The sequence below is a fragment of the Mya arenaria genome, chromosome 7 (assembly GCF_026914265.1).
Source record: "Mya arenaria isolate MELC-2E11 chromosome 7, ASM2691426v1".
Taxonomy (NCBI): Eukaryota; Metazoa; Mollusca; class Bivalvia; order Myida; family Myidae; genus Mya; species Mya arenaria.
Window position 1 is genome coordinate 36867634 of NC_069128.1, and position 24928 is coordinate 36892561.

At 33.7% G+C, this 24928-nt stretch overlaps 1 protein-coding gene across 7 annotated transcripts in view; it reads right to left on the bottom strand.

The window, feature by feature from the left end:
• Window positions 1-18828, bottom strand: part of LOC128239782 (ecdysone-inducible protein E75-like) — a 32331-nt gene extending 13503 nt beyond the window's left edge. Inside the window, exon 1 of one of the 7 annotated variants that reach the window (XM_052956211.1) lies at window positions 18673-18828. The gene's annotated coding sequence lies outside the window, so the exon portion shown is untranslated. Of the gene's footprint in view, window positions 1-349; window positions 1021-9463; window positions 9485-9922; window positions 10464-10647; window positions 10694-18672 lie in introns of those variants that run through there. The other 6 variants (XM_052956218.1, XM_052956214.1, XM_052956213.1 and 3 more) reach the window with 6 other exon arrangements.
• Between the last annotated feature and the right edge of the window lie 6100 nt (window positions 18829-24928).

Below are 24928 nucleotides of genomic sequence, written 5' to 3' on the forward strand. Positions count from 1 at the left end.
TATCGTTGTCACACTTGAACAATTCATTTTCATACAGATCTCTAAATAAACTATAACCTGTACTTAAAGATGCACTCTTACTCCTAAATAAGATTTACCACAATTAATACCATTGTTTTGATATATAAAACATTCAATAATTATTATTGATATATATATTTAGTACAAATACCTTAAACAGGCTATAACATTCAATAATTATTATTGATATATATATTTAGTGCAAATACCTTAAACAGGCTATAACATTCAATAATTATTATTGATATATATATTTAGTACAAATACTTTAAACAGGCTATAACATTCAGTTACACAATTTAGAGCAAAAAGAACCACAACAGCATACCTTTTATGTAAAGTCTGACTAAATCCCACAAAAACTTTGACTTCGCTGATTCTGCACATACACACTCACAGTACAAAATAACACCGGTTTCAATGCGCATGTCCTATTATCATTCATTCTTATAAACGGATATAAATACTGTACTTTAGCACAAGTGCACTTCTATCAAGACAAGTCGACCCATTGTGCAGCGACCTTACCAGCATAAGTAGGACACTGCCTTAATACGTGTGTATAATATGGTCGATTAATTGCTGTTTACTTTAAGAACTTAGGCTTCACATTCTTAATACCCTACATCAGACAAAAGCGTCAAAGAACAGTAATGACAAACCATTGAACATATTGTTTTTGAATGAAGAAAAAAGAAAGTTTATAGAAGAAAATATAACACACTATATATAACATTAACTGGGAATACGAACGTTGACATGAACAGCAGTACTACGAATACAAATATGAGTTATGCTGCCCAGCCCACCGCCCAGCCCATGTACGGCATGCAGACCCCCCAGAACCCCCAGCATTATTCAGCGGGCTACCTATCTTCGCCGATGTCACAGTACAGTCTACCCCCGCCCCAGAACCCCTCCCCACAACCCGGTATACCCCCATGGGCCTCCGAACTCTTAGAAGACATAAAAGAACTCAAGTCCGTCCTTCCAAGTATAAATAAAATAGAACAGACACTTTCTATAATGAATGCAAAAATGTCAGATTTAGAAGGAAACCTCAAAAATATAGACATTAGAGTCACAGAAGTTGAAAATTCCTGCAAATTTATTAGCCAAGGCTTTGAAAAACATTCACAGGAACTGAAAACGGCCAGCGAAACAGTAAAAAAAGTTGACAAAAAATGTATTTCCCTTGATGCTACACTGAAAAAGGTAAATGAAGAAAATGAGATACTAAAAAGCAAAGTGCTTGACCTAGAAAACCGCTCAATGAGAAACAACTTGATGTTTTGGGAAATCCCTGAGCAAACAAACCATGGAAGCCCGGAGAACTGTGACAATTTGGTAAAAAAGTTCATATCCGATGAGCTTGAAGTCGATGCAACAGCAATGACATTTGAACGAGCCCATAGAATCCCGGCGACAATAGGTCCAAACACCAAAACGCCCAGGCCAATGGTTGTGAACTTCCACTATTTCCAGGAAAGAGAAAAGGTCATGGCGGAATCGGCAAAACGTTCACAAGCCCTGCGAGGAAAAGGTTATGGTGTCGGGCCACAGCGTCCGAAGGAAATACGTGATGCACGGAGAGCACTTCGTGACGTCATGGATAACGCTCACGCCCGTGGACAGCACGTAAGAATGTATGGCGACAAACTATACATTAACAACAAGCTGTATCGCCCACCACCAATGGAAGGAGAGACTGCGGAAGCCACTTCCGGGAACAAGGGACGTCAAGAGATGCAACTGAAGATAGTTAGCTGGAATGTGAACGGTTTAGTGCGGAAATTAGCAGATCCTGATTTTCTATGTTACCTTAAAATATATGCTATTATTGTTTTGAGTGAAACCTGGTTATCGAAAAACACCGCTTTTAATTTAGATATTGAAGGTTATGATTGTAAACATTTATTTGGAAACAAATCCAGAAATACACGTCAAGGACGTGCGAGTGGTGGATTGACAATTTATTATAAACAAGAACTCAAAACAAAAATATCGATTGAAGAACTGAATCAAAGTGGTATTATTTGGTTTAAAATTTGTAAAACTTTGCTTGAAATAGAAAAAGATGTATATATTTGTGCTGTATATATTCCGCCCAAAAACTCTCGTATTATTAATCAAAATGAGATTGTTTGTTTGAATTGCTAGAAACAGATATAGAAAAATATGACAATAAAGGTATATTGCTCTTAACAGGAGACATGAACAGTAGAACATCGAACTGTAAGGATTTTATTGCATTTGATAGATACCTTGATGTCGATAGTAATACTTTCTTGGATACAACAGAAATCCCAAAGCGAAGTAATAAAGACGTAATTATTGATGACTATGGCAAAAAGTTAATAGCATTATGTAAGTCAACAAACTTATTGATTGGCAACGGTCGCCTTGACAACGACGCAAACGTTGGCAACTACACTTTCAAAGGTCTAAACGGATCAAGCACTGTAAATTATGTGTTGCTTAACAGGAACGACTTTGACTTCATACATGACTTCGAAATTTCAGCTCCAAATGAATTTTCAGATCACTGTGCACTCATTTTTACATTGAAGAGCAACATAAATTCAAACGAAAATATTAATGATGATTCCGTGCCAGAAACATACATAAAATACGATGTAAATCAAACAGAACATTTTAAAAACGAAATCAACTCCAAAATTAACGTAATTACACAATTAAGATTAAACTTAGATGATAGGCAAATAGATGAATCAGTGAATAGCTTTGCTGAGATAATAAAATCATGTGCGGCTAAGTCTTTTGGTAAAATAAAAACACCAAAAAGTAAAGAAAGTAAAACAACCAATCGAGCCAGAAATCCATGGTTCACTGAGGTTCACTGAGGAATGTAACAATGCAAGGAAAGAATATAGAAACAAATCCCATGAAAACAGAATAGCTTATATACGGTACAAAAATATTTATGATAAAATTAAAACTAAGCATAAATTAAAATATCGGAGGGACGAGGGAATTAAAATAACTAAACTAGCAAAAACGGAGCCAAAACAGTTTTGGAAATACATTAAAAAAACAATATAAAACTAAAAAAAGCAACAGAAAAGTCACCGCCAAAAAATGAATTATTCGATCATTTCAATTCGCTTCTACGGAGACGAACCAAACAGAAACAACCAACAAAATGAAAATACAACAGAAGGAAATATACAAAATGAAACACTCGATAGTCCTTTTTCAATCACAGAACTAAAAAACGCAGTATTTTCACAAAATAATTCAAAAAGCCAAGGGCCTGATCAAATTACTGCAGAAATGTTTAAAGATACGTTTGAAATACTATCACCATTTCTGTTAGAGTTATATAATAAACTATTGCGCGAAGGAGAATATCCTTAATCTTGGGGGGTTGGCATTATTGTTCCAATTTTTAAAGGGGGAAATCCAGGCGAAACCAAAAATTATCGTGGCATAAAAGAATAGCACAGCACTCATCACACTCTTTGCACAATCTATTTATAATTTATAATCAAACGGATTTACCAATTTCAGAAAAAATAAAATTTTGTTCAACACATTAGTTGCACCAATACTAAACTATGGCGCAGAGATAATTGGATATCACGAATGTAAAGACATCAAACTAATCCATAACAAATACTGCAGAAAACTTCTATGTGTAAAAAAATCAACACATATAGACGCACTAAATGGAGTACTTGGGATTCTCCCAAAGGAAAATCATTCTAATTAAATACTGGTCGAAACTACTAGACAGTAACCCAAACTCTTTATTATTCAAATCGTACAGTATGCTTAAAAATACAGTGGACGATGGATCAATTAATAAAGCCAACTGGGCATTTCATATAAAAAGCATTCTACAAGAATGCGGAATGAATGACATATGGGTGAACCAAGCAAGAACTCAAATTAACACCACATTAATTATTCAAAGAATAACAGATATCTATAAACAGTCATGGTACTCAAGAATATACAACTCTAGTAAATTTGAAACATACTGTCTATTTAAACACGAATTTGTACTTGAAAATTATCTAGACCGAATTAAATGTAAAATGTAACGAAAAGCTTTAACCAAATTTAGAACCAGTTCTCACACACTACAAATAGAAACGGGGAGATATAACAATATACCAAGAACACAGAGAATTTGTACAAACTGCAGTCAAAACCAAGTAGAATCAGAATACCATTTTCTTTTAGTATGTCCAAAATTTAGGGATGTACGTAAACAATTCTTTAAACCATACTATTGCCACTGGCCTAATATACACAAGTTTACAAAATTATTATGCGAAGAAACCATTAACACAACCATCAATATGGCAAAATATATATACCATGCAAATAACCTAAGAACTTAAAATAAATAACATCATTATTCAATCTCACCAGCTGGACAGTCTACATATGAATAATACCATACAACATATTGCAACTTACCATACATTGCTGCAACTAATTCGCTATATAATCACGGTTGGAATGTCATTCACAAATGTATAATACATTTCATTCATAGAAAGTTGGTTGTAGTACCACATAGCACGTGGGTGTCAAGTCATTGAGTACATACAAAAACACGAGTTAGCTCAAGATATTTACGACTAGATAAATACTACTACATCTAACTTCTGTTAAACAAACACTCGGACTTTGGTGAATTAATTTTTGTTCTATCAAATTGTTAATAACAAAATGTTTTATTTAAGCATTCTAGATTTACCTTTAATTGCAAAATAATTTACTACTACTGACTAACAATCATTTATCTTTATGTTCACGTTTTATTTTTATGCTTCTCGCTAAGTTCTACCTGTTTGCTCATAAACTGTTTGTATGCTTATAGGCATTATTGCCTGAATGCATTAAAAGTTGTTGTTGTTGTTGTTGTTGTTGTTGTTGTATATAAGAAATAGGCCATCTTGACCTGGGATCAAATTCATAGAAATAAGGCTTACGTATACAAATGGGAACATGTGAACTACAAACTTGTACTTGTGTTTGATAGTGTTGATAACTGCTTCTGTAGTATTTGATAAACACATGGTAAAGCTGCATTCTCACAGATTGAACGTTTTGACAACTTTTTTTATTTTTTGTCTTGGAACGAGCCAATTTTTGCGAAAATCCATGGAAACCAGTTATATAAGACTGCTGACAAAAAATTAGATCGCAGATTTTTATATTTTAGTTAAAAAAATGATGTTTCAGGCATTTTTCGTATAAGACATAAAACATTAATTTTCGAACGGAAATATGATAATCTACGATCTGTTTTTTGTCAGCAATTTTATATTGGTTTGCAGATATCTATTCAAAAATTTGCTCTTTCCAAGACAAAAAAAACAGACAAAAAAGTTGTAAAAATTGTATATCTGTGAGAGTGCAGCTTTAACTCCGAAATAGTTAGATGACAAGAATTAAAATCTTAATGATTTATAATTGTCGAAGTGAGTGAACGTGACTACCATTATCTTAGCGCATGGTAAAATAAAGGTATTATAATAATAAAAAAAACATTTGCAAGTTTTGATTATTTTACATTTGATTTCAGTTAAAAACAACAACAACAAGATACAAGATACAAACTACAAGAATCTTTATTTAAAGTCGGGTATATATATGCTTACAAGAAACATTTACTCAATGGGCTACTTTCCGACATGAATAACAAACATACGTAACATAACAAAACATAGCACAGATCTGGTGACCTTAAAATAAAAGCGTACTGTTTTAAATATGTACAATATTGGAATAAGTATTTACAAAGGCCGTTTCATATTATAGTCATGCATACAAGCTGCAATTACTTTATGTATAATGAACTTTTGATTATTTATTTTACGAGATAAAGAACCAGCAAACGAATCCAAAATCGTGTACGGTCAAGAGGCATTTATTTATTCATGCATGCATTCATTGACTGATTTATTTATTTATTTATTTATTTGTTTGTTTGTTTGTTTGTTTGTTTGTTTGTTTGTTTGTTTGTTTGTTTGTTTGTTTGTTTGTTTGTTTGTTTGTTTATTTATTTATTTATACCAAACAGGAAAAAGTGTAAAAGAGAAATTAGGCCTCGTAATGTTTATAAATATGTTTGTGTTCAATTGGTTTCATTAAAGCGGCTCACTCATGTTTTGGGCTCCAAAAAATAGGTTTCCCGGTAAGGCATCTAAAAAGCACTTATTTTATCATTATTTTACTTTATGATATCGAAATTGCATTAAAATTACTATATACAGTATAAAAATAAATTGGTTTTAGTAGGGTACTAACCCACGCCGGTAAAGTCAAGTAAAAATTTAGTAGACAGAGCCTTTACCACTATGCCATCAGGAATAACACATCAAAAAGGGATATTTTGACATTTTCCGAATACATTGATAACATCACGTGATAATGTCAATGAACCAATCACACAGCAATTAAATCTCTCAATGCCATGAATGCCATTAATAACGATACTGAAAATTATATCTTCAAAGACGAAATTTGAGCATATATCAACTTTAGCTGAAGTGTTCCAGCTGCCAGTATCTTAGCTTTAATTCGTAGCAAAAAATTGCATTTTACAAACCATGAGCCAGTCTCTTTAAAACAATGTTTACGATATAAGGTATAAACAGTGTCTATTGTATATGTGTGCTTCTATTGACGACGTGTTTGGCATAAGTCCCAAGAAAACAACATTCAAGAATAATTTGTTTTTTTACAGATATCAGAATTATATATCATTTTCTCAATTAAAATTTGTTGAGAATTGTGATCAATATCAATACCGCTCATAGAATGTATCGATGAAATATCTGTGAATTTGACTTAAATTGGCAAAAAAATAGTATGTTCCTATACACAAATTTATTTACTCTATATTTCAACCCAAAAGTTATTTAAATTTCAATACGTAAAAAATAATTACTGTAATTCGATTCAATGCCTTCTGATCAGTTTGAATTATTGCCTTTAAAAAATAAAAAATATCTCTCATATCGAAGAAAAACATATAATGTGTTTTATGGAGATCGTATATCATAATGTTCACTATTTGTTAAATGAATTGTAGTAAAAATTCATTTTGTTTTAAAGCTGCACTCTCACATATAATTATACCGTTTTTACTGTTTTATTTTTTGTCTTTTTGCGTAAATACCTGCAAACCGATGATAAAAGATTGCTGACAAAAGATCAGATCACAGATTTTCATATTTCCGTTCGAAAATTAATGTTTTATGGCTTAAACTGTTACGAACGGTTTAAGAAAAATGCATAAAACATCAATGTTTTAACTTAAATTTACAAATCTGCGACCTGAATTTTGTCAGCAGTCTTATATAACTGGTTTCCATGCATTTTTGCAAAAATTGTCTAGTTCCTAGACAAAAAAAGTTGTCAAAACATTAAGAGAGTGCAGCTTTAAGAGTATCTTTAAAAAATAAAATATCCCTCATATCGAAGAAACCATTTTATGTGTTTTATGAAGATCGTATATCATAATGTTCACTTTTTGTTAAATGCATTGTAGTAAAGATTGGCTCGTTCCAAGACAAAAAAAAATATAAAAAAGTTGTCAAAACGTTCATTCTGTGAGAGTGCAGCTTAAATTCATTAGAAAAATGGACCTGTAGTAAAATTTCAATCACACACAAATAAGCTTTGCTTCACAAATGTATTCTTTTCCCTATACAACAAACTTAATATAATTATTGCATACGTCAGAATGCCTTATTTCCATGCATTTAGAATATTGGACTTATTGTCAAATACCGCCACGCTCTCCTGCCGATTCGTCTGAAGGTTATTTATAACTACTTTTCGGTTTGCTTTAGTGCACTGGTAAATGCATGCACGGCCTAGTTACCGCCAGAAGTTATCGGCCTATTTACTCTATTGCACAATTCGCTTACCGAGGTGGCATACAAATGTTTATCCGTCTCCAAATGTTACAATGCGGTGTTATCTGTTATCGGTGTTGTATAATACGCGCATAAAAAGATGACCACTAATGTTTATACCGATTTTGTTTAAGTTTTATTGTTAATTCACACACTGTAAAAATCATTCGGAGCTCCTCCGCCATTTTTATCGAAAACAACCTCGGATGTAACCCGGTACATCAGTAAAAGTCGTTCGTAAAAAAATTGAAGCATTATATTATTGATTAAATAAGGTGTTTAACCTTGTATTTATAGATCTAAGTTTAAATTGATTACACCATCGAAATGTATAAAAGCAAACATAATAAAGATTACCAAGAGTTAAGTCATTAAGTTAAACTGCTAAATTGAGATTACTACGCGATCTACTTGCAGCGTGTTTAAAGTGTACCGATTTCTGACATTGTAAACCGTCCATATATATCTGAGGTTATTTCGATAGAAAATGGCCGAGGAGCTCCGAATGGTAAAAAAAATATAATGAAATAATTTCATACATTCGTAGATCATCCACTGATCGGTTAAATTAAATGAATTGAAAAGTTAAAACTTATCAAATGAAATAAGAAGGCTTATGACATGTTTTTGCTCTATAACGACGATATGTTTCAGCATGTTACAATGAATTGGCCAAACAATGCGCGAAAGTTAAATCGACAAGGGGTGGTATTCAATATTCAACTTAAGTTAAAGCTGCACTCTCACAGATTTACCGTTTTGACATTATTATTTTTGTCAGTTCTAAATAACAACTGATCCGATTAGCTACATCATTCTTAGATCCAATTAAGACCAAAACTGAGTACCAGGCCAGTCGTTATAGCTTAATTAAATCAGTAAATGAGTGTCGTACGAGTGTTAATTCTAGCGGCTTTGCGAATATTTCATAAAAGCTAATAAAATCAACTATTCATTGTACGAATTATAATAATTGTAATAATTGTAATTGTAATATATTTAATATGTATATGAAACACACAAAAAATGTATAGTTTACGTGTAATAAATTCTGTTCTGTTGCACGTAAAGGGAAAAGCACCAGAATATGAACTTTAGGTTACTTTTAAAAATCAACAAATTGTAGATATTTGGACTATTATGAATACCTCGGCACGTTTGCAAAGTACAGTTACTGGGATGACATGGTTAATTTTGTCATTGTCATTGCTAGCGGTGTTATGCTCTGCCCGATAACTTTATTCAGATCACTTTTCGCATGAGAATGATTATCATAAAAAAATTCGGAGCTCCTCGGCATTTTTTTTATCAAAAACAACCTTGAATGTACAATGTATGCCGGTACATCAGTAGAAGTAGTTCGTATTTTTTTTAATTAAATCATTAATTTTAGCTTGTATTTATTGATCTAAGTTTAAATTGATTGCCAGTGAAATGCATTATCGCAGACATAATTAAGATTCCCATGAGTTAAGCCATTAACTTTGACTGCTAAATTAAATTACTACGCGATCTATTTGCAGCGGACTTAAACTTACCGAGTATGTAAACCGTCCATACACGTTCCGATTGTCATAAAAAAACAACTTTGGTACTAAATCGTGCTTGCTTGGTTATACATCAGAAAGAAAATAAAAAAAGAAGTAGAACATCTAACGTAAATGTTTATCTTTTATTCGAATAATGTCAAATAAATATTTTATATGAGAACTGAATACGATTCGCTATCTGATTACACATCTCTCTATTTTAAATTTAGGTTTATGACTTGAAGGTTCAACTGCCTCCAGACAACGGAATCCTTAGCTTTCAATCATAGTTACTTCGCGCATGCACAGAGAGAGTAGCGGACTATGAAAGATAGCTACGAAATTCACCGTCATCACTACAAGATAATTATTTAGAATACAACCTACATTTTAAGCCAATGAAATTAAGCCAATGAAATTGCAGATAGCTAATCATTAAGTTGTAGACTTAATCATTACGAATTCTACCTTTCGCTGGTGTTTAAATATCCCTCTACTGTCACTCATCCGATGTATAAACACTCCTTTAAACATCCCCCTACTGCCACTCATCCGATCTATACACACTCCTTTAAACATCCCCCTACTGCAATGCATCCGATGTATACACACTCCTTTAAACATCCCCCTTCTGCCACTCATCCGATGTATACACACTCCTTTAAACATCCCCCTTCTGCCACTCATCCGATGTATACACACTCCTTTAAACATCCCCCTACTGTCACTCATCCGACGTATACACACTCCTTCAAACATCCCCCTACTGCCACTCATCCGATGTATACACACTCCTTTAAACATCCTCCTTCTGCCACTCATCCGATGTACATACACACTCCTTTAAACATCCCCCTTCTGCCACTCATCCGATGTATACACACTCCTTTAAACATCCCCCTTCTGCCACTCACCCGATACATACACACTCCTTTAAACATCCCCCTACTGCCACTCATCCGATGTACATACACACTCCTTTAAACATCCCCCTTCTGCCACTCATCCGATGTATACACACTCCTTTAAACATCCCCCTTCTGCCACTCATCCGATGTATACACACTCCTTGCGTCCAATTTTGCGTTGTCAATGTATCAGCCAATGAGGTTCGCTACGCCCATACCCTCCATTCTTATCGGCATTAACAATTTACTTCATGTCATCTAACAATTACTTAGAATACAACCTACTTTTATTACAGATAGGCAACTATTAAGTAGTAGACTTAATCATTCAGATTTTCAACTTTCGCTACGCTCACCCCGCCAATTCTTAATCATTTAGAATTCACTTCATGTCATCTAACTATTACGAAGCTACAGGGAATGTGGTTAGTGGCCCACAAATATGTGTGCGAACACCAAGTATGAAACATACTTCATTTAATTAACATCATTGTATGTAATCTTTTCCAGCTGACGTGTATGTATAAATACACACTGTGCACAAAAACCTATGAACTGTCTGCACGCGTGTGAACAAACATAACTGTTAAACACGGAAAGGCAGGTGCGTAGCTTTGCTGTAAAGAGTGTGTAGTCCTAGTTCTACGAGGGTTTTGGTGGCACACCTTTCACCCCTGATTTATGTTAAGCTAAGCTTTTTGATATGCAATTTGGCTTGTATTTCGTATCGTTAAATATTTTTATAAGAACATTAATATCCTAACATTGCTTTCATATGTATGACAATTCAACGTTAACATATATATTTGCATTTTTACGTATTCGCAAACAAAAATGTAGGCCACGGCCTTCACAGCTTAAATAAAGCTACGCCCCTTGCAGGAACACATTGAATGTATTATACAGCCGTGTTACCAATTGTTGCTAAACGAACTTAACATATCTGCACTAAGGAGTTTATTGCCCGATTTCTGTATACTGCCGAATACTGCACTGGTTTTGCACCACATTGTTAATCATGAGGTAATATGTAAACTAACATGGATTGCATCTATGGACGTCTCATTTTACGATAACGTTGAAGATAATGGATTGGCCTTAGTATAAGATAAAATTAATGCGGTACACTGATGTTTACCTGGCCTGGTGTTCAATATTATTATTAATTAGATATATGAACGATGTAGCTAATCGGATTGGTTTTTTTCAATAACTGGAACAATAGAGTGAATAAAATCAATAATGCATGACCATAACATTAATTAAGTTGAATATTGAATACCTCTGTCCAATCTTTTCCATATAAGTTTTTAAATAGAAGCAAACTTCTTTTGAATGCTGAAAGTAGCACTTTTTTCAACATTAGTTTGATCTCATTTAAACATATTTATTTTACAAAGTTTGCGAAACAAGTCATTAGAACATGATATTAATCACTCTCGTTGGCACGATGGTACGCGAGATGGTGGTCGAAGGAAATCAATTAATCAATCTTGGTGGCCTCATACCAAACTCACGGGCGCCCGGGCCGCAAATCGAACCCGGGTCGCTTAATTAAGTGGGAAGCGAGTGCGCTAACAGAACAACTACGTAATCAGACAATATTACAATCATCCTGTACGTGCAGTCAGGCACGTTTTGTCATATAGATTTATATAGTTCTATATTTGCCTTATGCTTCATTTATATCTTAATGACCAACAAAGACGTGGGTTGTCCGGTTAGCGCAGTGGTTAGCGCACTCGCTTCTCACCAAGGCGACCCGAGTTTGATTTCCGGCCTGGGCGCATGTGAGTTTGGTTAGTGGTCACCAAGCCGGACAAGTGGGTTTTCTCCGGGTTCTCCGGTTTCCCCCACAACACAAGACCACACTCTCGCGCAACATCGTGCCAACGACAGTGACTTAGCATAAGCTATCATAGCTTTCTTCACAATCGTTGTAAAATATAAATAAAGACGTGGGTACATTAGTGTATGAGCCGCAACGCGTGATTTTGGGCTTTCAGACATATACTTGCTTTGATTGATTTATTGGGTATTTTCAATAAAATGACATTTTAGGAAGTTATAATGCAATGTTAAATAGCGATATTTCTAAAATTGCGTAAAATACTAGTTAGTTCTAACTGCATTCATCCTTCAACGTTGTAAAGAAAGTTCTGTTAGCTTCATTCGGAATTCTTCGGCCATTTTCCAACGAATGGACGGTCTACAATGTCAGAAATTTTTAACTAGTTTAACTACGCTGCAAGTAGATCGCTAAGTAGTTTCAATTTAACAGTTAAACTTAAACTTGGTATACAAAATACGCGTTAAAACACTACTATTTATTAATAATATTAATTAAAATTTAACGAACTACTTCTACTGATGTACCGGCATACATCCGAGGTTGTGTTCGATGAAAAATGGCCGAGGATGATCGAATGATTTTAGCTTATGCTAAGTCAATCTCGCTCGCACGATGTTGCGCGAGAGTGTGGCCTTGTGTTGTTTGTGAAGCCGGATAATCCAGAGAAAACCCAATAGTCTGGCTTGTTGACCACGAACCAAGCTCACATGCCCTGGCAAGAGACGTGTTTACAAGTAAGGCCATGCGCAATGCGCATTTTTAAAACTGAATTTGATCATGACGTCATTCCGAAAGTACATTTTTGAAGCGACGAGCATCATGGACGTATCAATATTCCAACTAGCTTATGTTTTTTGTTGTATTACCTTACAAGGCATCCATATGAAACAACAATAGAATAACGTTTGATGTTTCACTTTTGTTTCTTTAAATTATCGGACCTGTTTAGACAGACACTATGAATGCAAGTCATATAACTTCGGGACGAAATACGTGGTTGCTATCGAAACTTTAAAAAAGTAAGTGTCATAAATCGTCAAGAAAACGATGCGCCAATGGCAATCCTTTAAAAAGAAAGGCGTTTTGGAAAATAATAAACCCATGGAAAAACTCATTATTCTGACATTTTTTTCTAATGATTATGTAGCTCAAATGGCCGAAATCACACGATGCGACCCATATTTTATTAACATCACTGCCCTACATTCTGATCTCGGTTCACGGTGAACTTTAATCCGCTTTATAATTTCATTAACATCAATGTCCTACATTATGATCTGGGTTCACGGTGAAACTTAAATCCGCTTTATAACTTCAGTAACATCACTGCCCTACATTCTGATCTGGGTTCACGGTGGAACTAAAATCCGCTTTATAATTTCATTAACATCACTACCCTACATTCTGATCTCGGTTCACGGTGGAACTAAAATCCGCTTTATAATTTCATTAACATCACTACCCTACATTCTGATCTCGGTTCACGGTGGAACTAAAATCCGCTTTATAATTTCATTAACATCAATGTCCTACATTATGATCTCGGTTCACGGTGAAACTTCAATCTGCTTTATGATTTCATGAACATCACTACCCTTCATTCCGAACTCGGTTCACGATGAAACTTAAACCTGCTTTATAATTTCATTAACATCACTGCCCTACATTCTGATCTCGGTTCACGATGAAACTTAAACCCGCTTTATAATTTCATTGACATCACTACCCTACATTGCGATCTCGGTTCACGGTGAAACTTAAATCCGCTATATATTTTCATTAACATCAATGTCCTACATTATGATTTCGGTTCACGGTAAAACTTAAATCCGCTTTATAATTTCATGAGCATCAATGTCCTACATTGTGATCTCGGTTGACGTTGAAACTTAAATCCGTTTTATAATTTCATTTACATCATTGCCCTTAATTCTGATCTTGGTTGGGTGAAAAGTAATTACGCGTTATATATTTATGTCACTATCAAATATACAAGTAAATGTATTAACAGAAATAGCCATAATGCTGCATCAAACCGTGAGTATGGTCACCGAAATAGTCATAATGCTGCATCAAACCGTAAGTATGGTCACCGAAATAGCCATAATGCTGCATGAAAACCGTAAGTACGGTCAACTAAATAGCCAAAATGCTGCATCAAACCGTAAGTACGGTCAACGAAACAGCCATAATGCTGCATCAAACCGTAAGTATGGTCAATGAAATAGCCATAATGATGCATCAAACCGTAAGTATGGTCAACGAAACAGCCATAATGTTGCATGAAAACCGTAAGTACGGTCAACGAAATAGCCATAATGCTGCATGAAAACCGTAAGTACGGTCAACGAAATAGCCATAATGCTGCATGAAAACCGTAAGTACGGTCAACGAAGTAGCAATAATGCTGCATCAAACCGTAAGTACCGTCAACGAAATAGCCATAATGCTGCATCAAACCGTAAGTACGGTCACCGAAATAGCCATAATGCTGCATCAAACCGTAAGTACGGTCAACGAAATAGCCATAATGCTGCATGAAAACCGTAAGTACGGTCAACAAAATAGCCATAATGCTGCATCAAACCGTAAGTATGGTCACAAAAATAGCCATAATTACTAGCCACACCTAAAGTGTTCACATAAAAAGCCATAATTTATAGCCGTCCCTGTTTAACATAAATAATATAAAAGTAAGTATTATAAAGTCGTACACTAATGTTTTCCCGGAAAAGCAATAATTTATAGCAATATATAAAGTGTTCACATAAATAGCCACAATTTAATGCCATTCATAAACGCGTCTACCCAAATTTACATTTTTCCCCACTCATAATTTTCAACTGTGATTTCAAGTTTGACAATAATTTATAGCTTTTTATTAAAGTTTTCCAAGAAAAGACATGTTTTAAAGTTAATATTGCCTCAAGATGTAAGTCATTAAAAACAAGAAATAGGATTGGTTGGGAAGTTGACTGAGTGTAGTTCACCATATGGCTTACTTGTACTGAAATTTAATTTTATTTCATGTCAAGGGCATTACAAGTAAAATGCTGAAATGCAGACAAGGCTGTTGATATATTAAGAAAGATGGTTAAATAGTTAGGGAAATGTTATGTAATAATGTACAATTTAGATGCTTAAACTAAAGTGCAATTGTTTCAGGCTTAAGAGGGATTTTGGCGTGTGTTTTTTCCCCTTAGTAGGAATTGTAGTGGGATGAATAATAATCTTGAGCGGCCAAATTCCGATCAAAAACAGGCGAACAAATCCCTGTGTTTTAATTTGGAATCTTGGGCGGCCCATACACGTTGAATATATTTGACAATAATGTTAATGACTGAATCAAATAGTATTATTTTTTGCCACCCAAGAAGTTATCATTATTATTATTATTATTATTATTATTAGTAGTAGTAGTAGTAGTAGTAGTAGTAGTAGTAGTGGTAGTAGTAGTAGTAGTAGTAGTAGTATTATTGTTATCATTATTATTATCATTATTATTATTATTATTATTATTATTATTATTATTATTATTATTATTATTATTATTATCATTATCATTATTATCTGTATCATTATTATTATTATTATTATTATTATTTTTATTTTTATTATTATTATTATTATTATTATTATTATTATTATTATTATTATTATTATCATTATTATCATTATTATTATCATTATTATTAATATCATCATCATCATCATCATCATCATCATCATCATCATTATTATTATTATTATTATTATTATTATTATTATCATTATTATTATTATTTGATCTCAATCAACCATATTATGTATGAAACTAATAATATTGATAATGTTTCTCAAATATTGACATTTTCCGTGGTAATAAATTGATCAAGTGTTCAATTTTGATCACTCATATTATTGATGCAGATCAATCCATTATTTGTGTGTCCCTGTATCGCTTGTCCGAACATCATTGCAAGTCAGGGCGAGCAATCACGTGACTTAAAAGGGGTTCTAATATTGGTCACCACTAGGTCACCTTGACCTAGACGCTACTGACATCAAATGCAATCCAAATTTACATATTTACATAAGCTTCCTTCAGAACATTTTTCAGCAATATAAGTTATTCTTTATTGATTTTTTTTAGTGGAAACCATATTTCTTTGAACAGCGACCCTGAACTTACCGAACTCAAAGGGAGTTGTTATAATTATGAACCTTTCTTTTTACAAAATAATGATCGTCATCACTGTTATCAATTCTATTTATCATTATTTTAATCATTTTGTTATCATTTGTTGTTTTTATCATAATGACTTATATTAAGACCATTTTTTTATCTTTTTATTATCATTATTATTCATCTTTATTTCACTACTTCTGCTCTAATTATGATTATTTTTACCATTGTTTATTTATCTATTTTTTATTTATTTAGTTATTTGTGTAGTTTTTGTATTTTTTTTGTATTTTTTATTTATTTATTTTTTTTTTATTTTTTTTTTAAATACTTTTTTTTTTCTTGTTAAACCAACAGGCACAACACTTTTTAAACCTTCTTGAACCCTTCACATCAATCTTTTTTACCTTACTAATACTAAATTATTCCATGAACATTTGACCATGAACTGATTACTTTTCAAATGTGTTAGGAGACGTTAAAAGAACAAACGGCTTTCAATCGCACGGTTTTCCTTGACCTACCTATTTATAATCATTCGTATTCATCAGAGGTAGGATATTGATAAATCTATTGCACTCATAGCATCATCGCTCTGGTGTACGAGAATGACTTTTAATTAGAGAAAAATATTATTATGAATGAGATGGTTATTGCCCTCGTAGTGGGATACTTGCCCGAGCTTGCCTCTTTTCAATAATGACTAAAAGTGCATCGAGTAACCTACATTGATATTATAGTCAATGGGTCAACGCCTTTAATGCGCAAATGAGCTAATATCTACATTAATAGTTATACCCTGGCATCGGCTATACAAACATAATAGTCATGGCCTGGCATCGGTAATATCTACATAATAGTTATAGCCTGGCATTGGTAATATCTACATAATTGTTATACACTGGCATTGGTAAAATCTACATAATAGTTATACTCTGGTATTTGTAATATTTGTATAACCCGGCATCGGTAATAGTCTACATTATAGTTATAACCCGGCATTGGTAATAGTCTACATTTTAGTTATAACCCGGCATTGGTAATAGTCTACATTATAGTTATAACCCGGCATCGGTAATAGTCTACATTATAGTTATAACCCGGCATCGGTAATAGTCTACATTATAGTTATAACCCGGCATCGGTAATAGTCTACATTATAGTTATAACCCGGTATTGGTAATAGTCTACATTATAGTTATAACCCGGCATCGGTAATAGTCTACATTATAGTTATAACCCGGCATCGGTAATAGTCTACATTATAGTTATAACCCGGCATCGGTAATAGTCTACATTATAGTTATAACCCGGCATCGGTAATAGTCTACATTATAGTTATAACCCGGCATCGGTAATAGTCTACATTATAGTTATAACCCGGCATCGGTAATAGTCTACATTTTAGTTATAACCCGGCATCGGTAATAGTCTACATTTTAGTTATAACCCGGCATCGGTAATAGTCTACATTTTAGTTATAACCCGGCATTGGTAATAGTCTACATTATAGTTATAACCCGGTATTGGTATCCTTTTCTGTGATTGACAACGTGTTCTGACTTGATCCTACATTTTCAGCACAGATTCTTACAAAAGCTTAGGTCAATATTGTACCCGCATTCCTCATCCAAAAGTCATGTAACTTCAAATTATTGAACAGTTAGTGAATACTTAACATGACAATTTGTTAGGAATGTGACTCTCTTATTTAAAATCAATGCACACACATGTAAAACAAATATACATTACAAGTGATAAACCTTTACCTACTTGCTCAATAATGCATTTATGGAAAATATTAACGACTGATAACAAGACCTTGTATTTAACAGCTGAAAACACAAAAAAAAATAGTAAATGATAGGTGAGTGGTAAATATTTACAGTGATCTTCTATCATCTCATTATGTAGACGGTAAAAAATATCGTGTTTTCTGCACCTTTCTTTCAAATTAAACACGATATCATTCATAAGAACCATTGCTTTTGATATTCATTCATCATTTTCAGTAAATTTAAACAATTGTATGAATTACGGTACATCATAATTGGGAGTAAGAGTGCATCTTTAACATTGAAGAATGATATGCTGAAATGTTGAATAACCAAGCGACATTTTACCATACTGTTAACCTTGACATATGTTTAATTACATGTGCATCAATATTAAAGCAAAAAAATAAATAGTTTATTATTATTGAAGTACCAAAATATATATTCTTTAAGTAGGTGCTACAGCGCTTGGAAATATATGGTACCTTCACCTACATATTTGGCACTAAAAATCTTACCTACACACCGGTCAAATCTGAACTGGCACTTCTAATCCCATTTCAAACAATTAATCAGTGTACTTTAACCTCCGCGTTCTTCAAACAAAAATCACCTTGTAATAAAACTTTTAGCATGTAGAAATTGATGTTAGAAAACCAAGCGACATTACAGCGGCAATACATTGAACTATCGCTGAAGTATGTCAGGCCGCCCTGCTCTCGCTTCGTGTCAATGAACGCTTATACAGTGCAGACGATATTTTTATCGAGTGCAGCTAGGCTATGCTAAGAGCGCGCGCTGTGCAGTTTATTTCTGGTTAATAACCTCGTTGCATAAATATGGCATTGTACAAACTCTGCGAAAATTACACTCGCGTTGTCACAAACAAACACAGCAAAACATCTCTTGTTTTTAAGATGCACTCTTACTCCGAAATAAGATGTACCACAATTAATACAATTGTATTTATTTTGCATAGGATGCTTACAAATGTATACAAACTGAATATTTGAATACTTGAAATTTGAACAGATCTATTAAACTGAATATTTGAATACTTAAGATTTAAACAGATCTTTTTAGTGTTAAACATTCGACACAGAGTGATTTGGAGTGTGTGTTTAACTTGTCCTTTATTTAAGTCCCATGATTATTGGATGGATGCCGGTACAATATTGACCTAAGATTTGGTAAGAACAATGAAAGTGCTGAAAATGTAGGTTAACACAGCAGATCTGGGGCGGTATTCAACATTCAACTTAAAGTGACACTCTTATTCATAATCAAAACATACCCATGTATAACAAACACAAATTTTGAGTGATAAACAATTTACTAAATAATGCATTGATGGACAATATTGATTACTGAAAACAAGATTGAAACCGAGTATTTAATAGCTGAATACGCAAAAATATTAAATGGTTGGTGAGTGCTAAAAGATTTACTGTGAAATACATTGAACTATCGCTGAAGTATGTCAGGCCGCCCTGCTCTCGCTTCGTGTCAATGAACGCTTATACAGTGCAGACGATATTTTTATCGAGTGCAGCTAGGCTAAGCTAAGAGCGCGCGCTGTGCAGTTTATTTCTGGTTAATAACCTCGTTGCATAAATATGGCATTGTACAAACTCTGCGAAAATTACACTCGCGTTGTCACAAACAAACACAGCAAAACATCTCTTGTTTTAAAGATGCACTCTTACTCCGAAATAAGATGTACCACAATTAATACAATTGTATTTATTTTGCATAGGATGCTTACAAATGTATACAAACTGAATATTTGAATACTTGAAATTTGAACAGATCTATTAAACTGAATATTTGAATACTTAAGATTTAAACAGATCTTTTTTAGTGTTTAACATTCGACACAGAGTGATTTGGAGTGTGTGTTTAACTTGTCCTTTATTTGAAGTCCCATGATTATTGGATGGATGCCGGTACAATATTGACCCAAGCTTTGGTAAGAACGATAAAAGTGCTGAAAATGTAGGTTAACACAGCAGATCTGGGCTGGAATTTAACTTTAAATGACACTCATTCAGAATCAATATAAACACTTGTATAACAAACATATATTTTGAGTGATAAACCTTAACAATTTACTAAATAATGCATTGATGGAAAATATTGATTACTGAAAACAAGATTGTAACCGTGTTTTAAATAGCTGAATACGCTAACAAATATTAAATGGTTGGTGAATGCTAAAAGATTTACGGTGATCTACTATCATTTTATAAGGTAAAAATAACATGTTTTCTGCATCGTTCTTTCAAGTTAAACCCGGTATCCTTTATAAGAATCAATGTGGGTTTTTTTAAATGTATTCATCCGTTTTGGTATATTTAAACAATTGTGTTAATCCTTTGAGGTAAATGTTATTCTGGACTGAGAGTGCATCTTTAGGTAAATATTATGGCCACTCTATTGGTCTTCTATAAATTACCAGTAATCCGATTAGCTACATCGTTTTTAGATCCAAATAAGACTAATAATGAATACCAGCCCAGGGAGCACGTTGTAGCACACAGAAACGGAGCAAACTGCCTGCAACAATGATCAACTTCTTTGAAAATACGACATTTTGCCGAAAAACGAGAGTAACGGTACTGAAATTGGCTTGCATTTACAAAATTCCGTTCAAATGATTACCTGAATGCTGCTGTTCGTAATTACGCTATTTCTTATAATTCCCTTATTTTTGAACGTTTTTCGATATTTTGTGCAGAAAATGCCATTTGAAGTATCCTTTTTATGAAAGTATATCAGAAAGGGCAAAATGGAAATTCTTCTACTTTACGCAATCGTTTATGATAGAGAGTTACGGCGGAGCAATCTATATGTAGATCGGCGCAAGCTTATCAGATTTTCCCATGTGTGTATTAAAGTATTCATGTAACAGCTTGAATTATGAACTACATAATGAAGTACAGCCAATGTAAGGGACTCGCACACAGCCTTCACACTCACAATGTGTGTATACCACGTGATAAATTACATTATATATGCTACGTCGGAAGGCCATATTTTGCTTAAACTGAAGACTTAAATCAAAGATAACTTTTCCTTTACTACACTATTTTAAATAAAACAAAGGGCAGTCTATGCCGCTTAAATAGCCCTGCCTTCATTGTATTACCGCAGTTTGATAAGGTGATCAGTTTCATCAAACACTTCGACAAACCAAAATAGTGTTTTGACAGTGCTCCGTCAGACGGCCGTTCTGTGAAAAGGTTTGTCGAAGTGTTTTAAGAAACTAAACCCTCAATCAAACTCTGGTAAAGACAGAAGGTGGTGCTCCGTAATAGACTATGCTTTGTTTCATTTAAAATGGTGAAGAAATAGTGAAGTTATCTTTGTTTTAAGTCTTCATTAGAAGCAAAAAATTGCCTTCCGACGTTGCATTTATGACGCAATTTATACACACACTGACTCACAGTTTCTTGATATTTGGACTGCATTTTTGGCTACCTGATTCGAGCGATTGGTGGACTTAAGTGGATTGTTTGTTTACTATGTGTATCATAGAGTACTAGAACACATATTTTATGATTCTCAGTCCAAGAAATCCCCTAGGGACCAAATCTGTTACCGCTCGAATCAGGTAGCTCGACTGGCCAAAAATGCAGTCCAAATACCAAGTAACTGTTTTTACTTTTAGAACATTGTTTCAAACTTTGGTCAAAACGAGTTTAATACTTGGTTTAAAGTGACACTTACAAATCAATATATACACCTCTATAACAAACATACAATTTGACTGATAAATCTTTAACTACTTTCTAAATAATGTATTGATGGAAAATATTAATTACTGATAACAAGATTGTAAGTATGTATTTAATAGCAGAAAGCGCAAAAATATTAAATGATTGGTGAATGCTTAAAGATTTTCTGTGGTCTACTATAGTCTCATAAGGCAGAAATACCGTGTTTTATGCTCATTTCGTTCAAATTCAACTCGGTGTCCTTCATAAGAACCTTTGTTGCGACATTTATTCATTCTTTTTGGAATATTAAAACAATATTAAAAATTGTGGTAAATATTATCTGTGAGTAAGAGTGCATCTTTAATATTTGGTTTAATAAATTACATCAAACTGCAACTGGCAGCTTTGAACATTACATGTACATTCAATCATAACGTTATTTAACATTCAACAACGGTACTAACGCTTTTTTTTAACCCAAAATACATTTTTCTGTCATATTTTAAAATAATTTTACCCTTGCTGTAAAATGGTTAATGCTTTTCACTAAGTAATAGTAAGATGACATGAAGTAAATTCTTAATTATCAAGAAAAGGTGGAGGGAGCGTAGCGGACGAGCCCTTCTTTATCATTAAAATATTACTTTAAGTCATCTAACTGACTTTGAATTCCACCTCGTTGTCTTATACATTGTAAACGCAAAATCTGACGTTTGTATCGGATGAGCCGCAGTGGGCGGACCTTTAAACACCCGCGAAAGTTGAAATTCTTAATGATAAAGCGTAGTACTTAATGATTGCCTATCTGAAATTGCATTGGCTGAAAAAGTAGGTCGTATTTTAAAACGCTTTTTTACATCATAATAAAAAAGTAACTCTGTATAATTTTGAATTTAAAGACAATTTAGAATACAAACGCCAGGACTGCCAATGTGTAATGCAATGAGATTGTATCCTTAGTCAGTTAGATGACTTCAAGTAATATCTTAATTATAAAATAATCTAAATCATTAAGACTTTACTCCATGTCTTTTAAATATTACCAAGTGGCCAGTCACTTCGATAGAGAGATTTAATAAATGATAATTGCGTTTTGATTTAACACTGAAAGTGTGTTTCCTGTGTTTTAAGTAGTATGTCTGAATTTAAATTGAAGTGTTCCAGACATAACATTTGCAAAGAGGAAATAATTCATTGATTGCCCGTATCATTTTAGCTTTCTTTTGAGATATACCGTAAGGTATTCTTTTCAACTCGTCTGATTTTTCAAGGAAAAGGTCGAGCTCACGTTGTCGTCGGAGCGCAAAATTAGCCTTGACCATAACTCTAAAATTGGTGAAGATTAACAAATGTAATTTGGTACACATGTTGACGGAGACAATACACGCATGTACATAAAGGCCCATAACTCTGACTTTAATAAGTGTTAAATCATGCTCCTATTCTCACTGAACAGAAGAAAATGACATACGAGCGTTGACGTTCGCTCCGAGACGCTGTTGTTTGAATCGTGCACTGTGTACAGATATGTTTCAAATATTTTCCACAACCTATTGATGTGTAAACCTTTATTCTCGCACTCGGGCCTTGTCCATTCGGCGAGTGCTCCGATAAGATTGTAAAGCATTTTATTTTATTTTTTGATCCAAAAGTGCACAGACAGAATGTAACCCTGGTTAGAGCTACCCTGGTTCTTTTACCTGCACTAATGTATAGCACTGTCACGCGGGACCCCCATTTAACGTCCATCCCAGAAGACGATTAGAATTGTTAAAGTGGTGCGGCGGGGAATCGAACCTGTGATCCCTGGATAACCAGTCAAATGTGTGACAACTAGACCACGGATCCGCCATTTCCGTTTCAAAAGCAGAAGATTGTTAATTATACTAGCCTGTGTAACAGTTTGTGTCGATTTTTGTGGCGAGAAATGGTAAGGCAATGTACCTTATATATATGGTAGTGTTATATTTGATGAAATAAGGGCAGTAATCATCGCCCATTTGGCGAACACACGCTGAAAGTGACGCTATTATTCAAAATCAATACATACACATGTATAACAAACATATATTATGAGTGCAAAACATTTAACTACCTACTAATTAATGCATTTATGGAAAATATTATTTACTGATAACAAGGCTGTAAGGTGTTTGCTTATACTAGTTAGTAAATAACAAATTTCAACAAAGCTGCCATCATGATATATGTGAGACCATTTGGAAGAAGTAGGCCATCTTTTAAAAGTACACATGATATATCGTCGCAAACCTCCGTTACTATGAAACATTCATGATCGATCGCATTTTTGCGTTTTTTCTGCATGAACGCAGTAGGGCAAGCGTGAAAATTCCATGCAGCGCGCTATTTACATTTTAAATAATTTTTCATTACAATTCAAAATTAGAAGTATCTTCTGCAATTGATTTTGTGTTCTTAAAGAAATGCAACCGACGTTTGTGTAAAAGAATAGCTAATACTTATTACGTCGAGTATCATTGGTTAAATGATGCCGCGCTAATCCAATCGAATCGCAATATTGAAATAAACAATGACGTCATTGCCATCGTCAACTCCTTGCCTGTTTTACAATACGAATTATACAAAGGACTATGCGAATGTTAATATTCAAAAATGAACACTGTTTAGGCGCACAAGGCCTTTTAAAGGCACAACCGACAGTGAACTAGAGATAGAAGCATATAAGCAACGCCAAATACCACTAACAAACCACATACTCATCAAAATTATTATTTGGGCCATGTTTATACTGTTTTGAGCTTTCGGTTTTATTTGGGTCATGATAAAACTACTCTGATTTTTTCGGATTTATTGCAGCATAATGAATCAGGTCTGATAATTCTGAGCTTTCGGTCTTATTTTGGACATAATGAAACAGCTTTGACCTTTAGGTCTTATGTTGGACATAATGAAACAGTTTTGACGTTTAGGTCTTATTTTAGACATAATGAAACAGTTTTGACCTTTCGGTCTTATCTGGGGCATGATGAAACTGTTTTGACCTTTCGGTCTTATTTGGGGCATGGTAAAACTG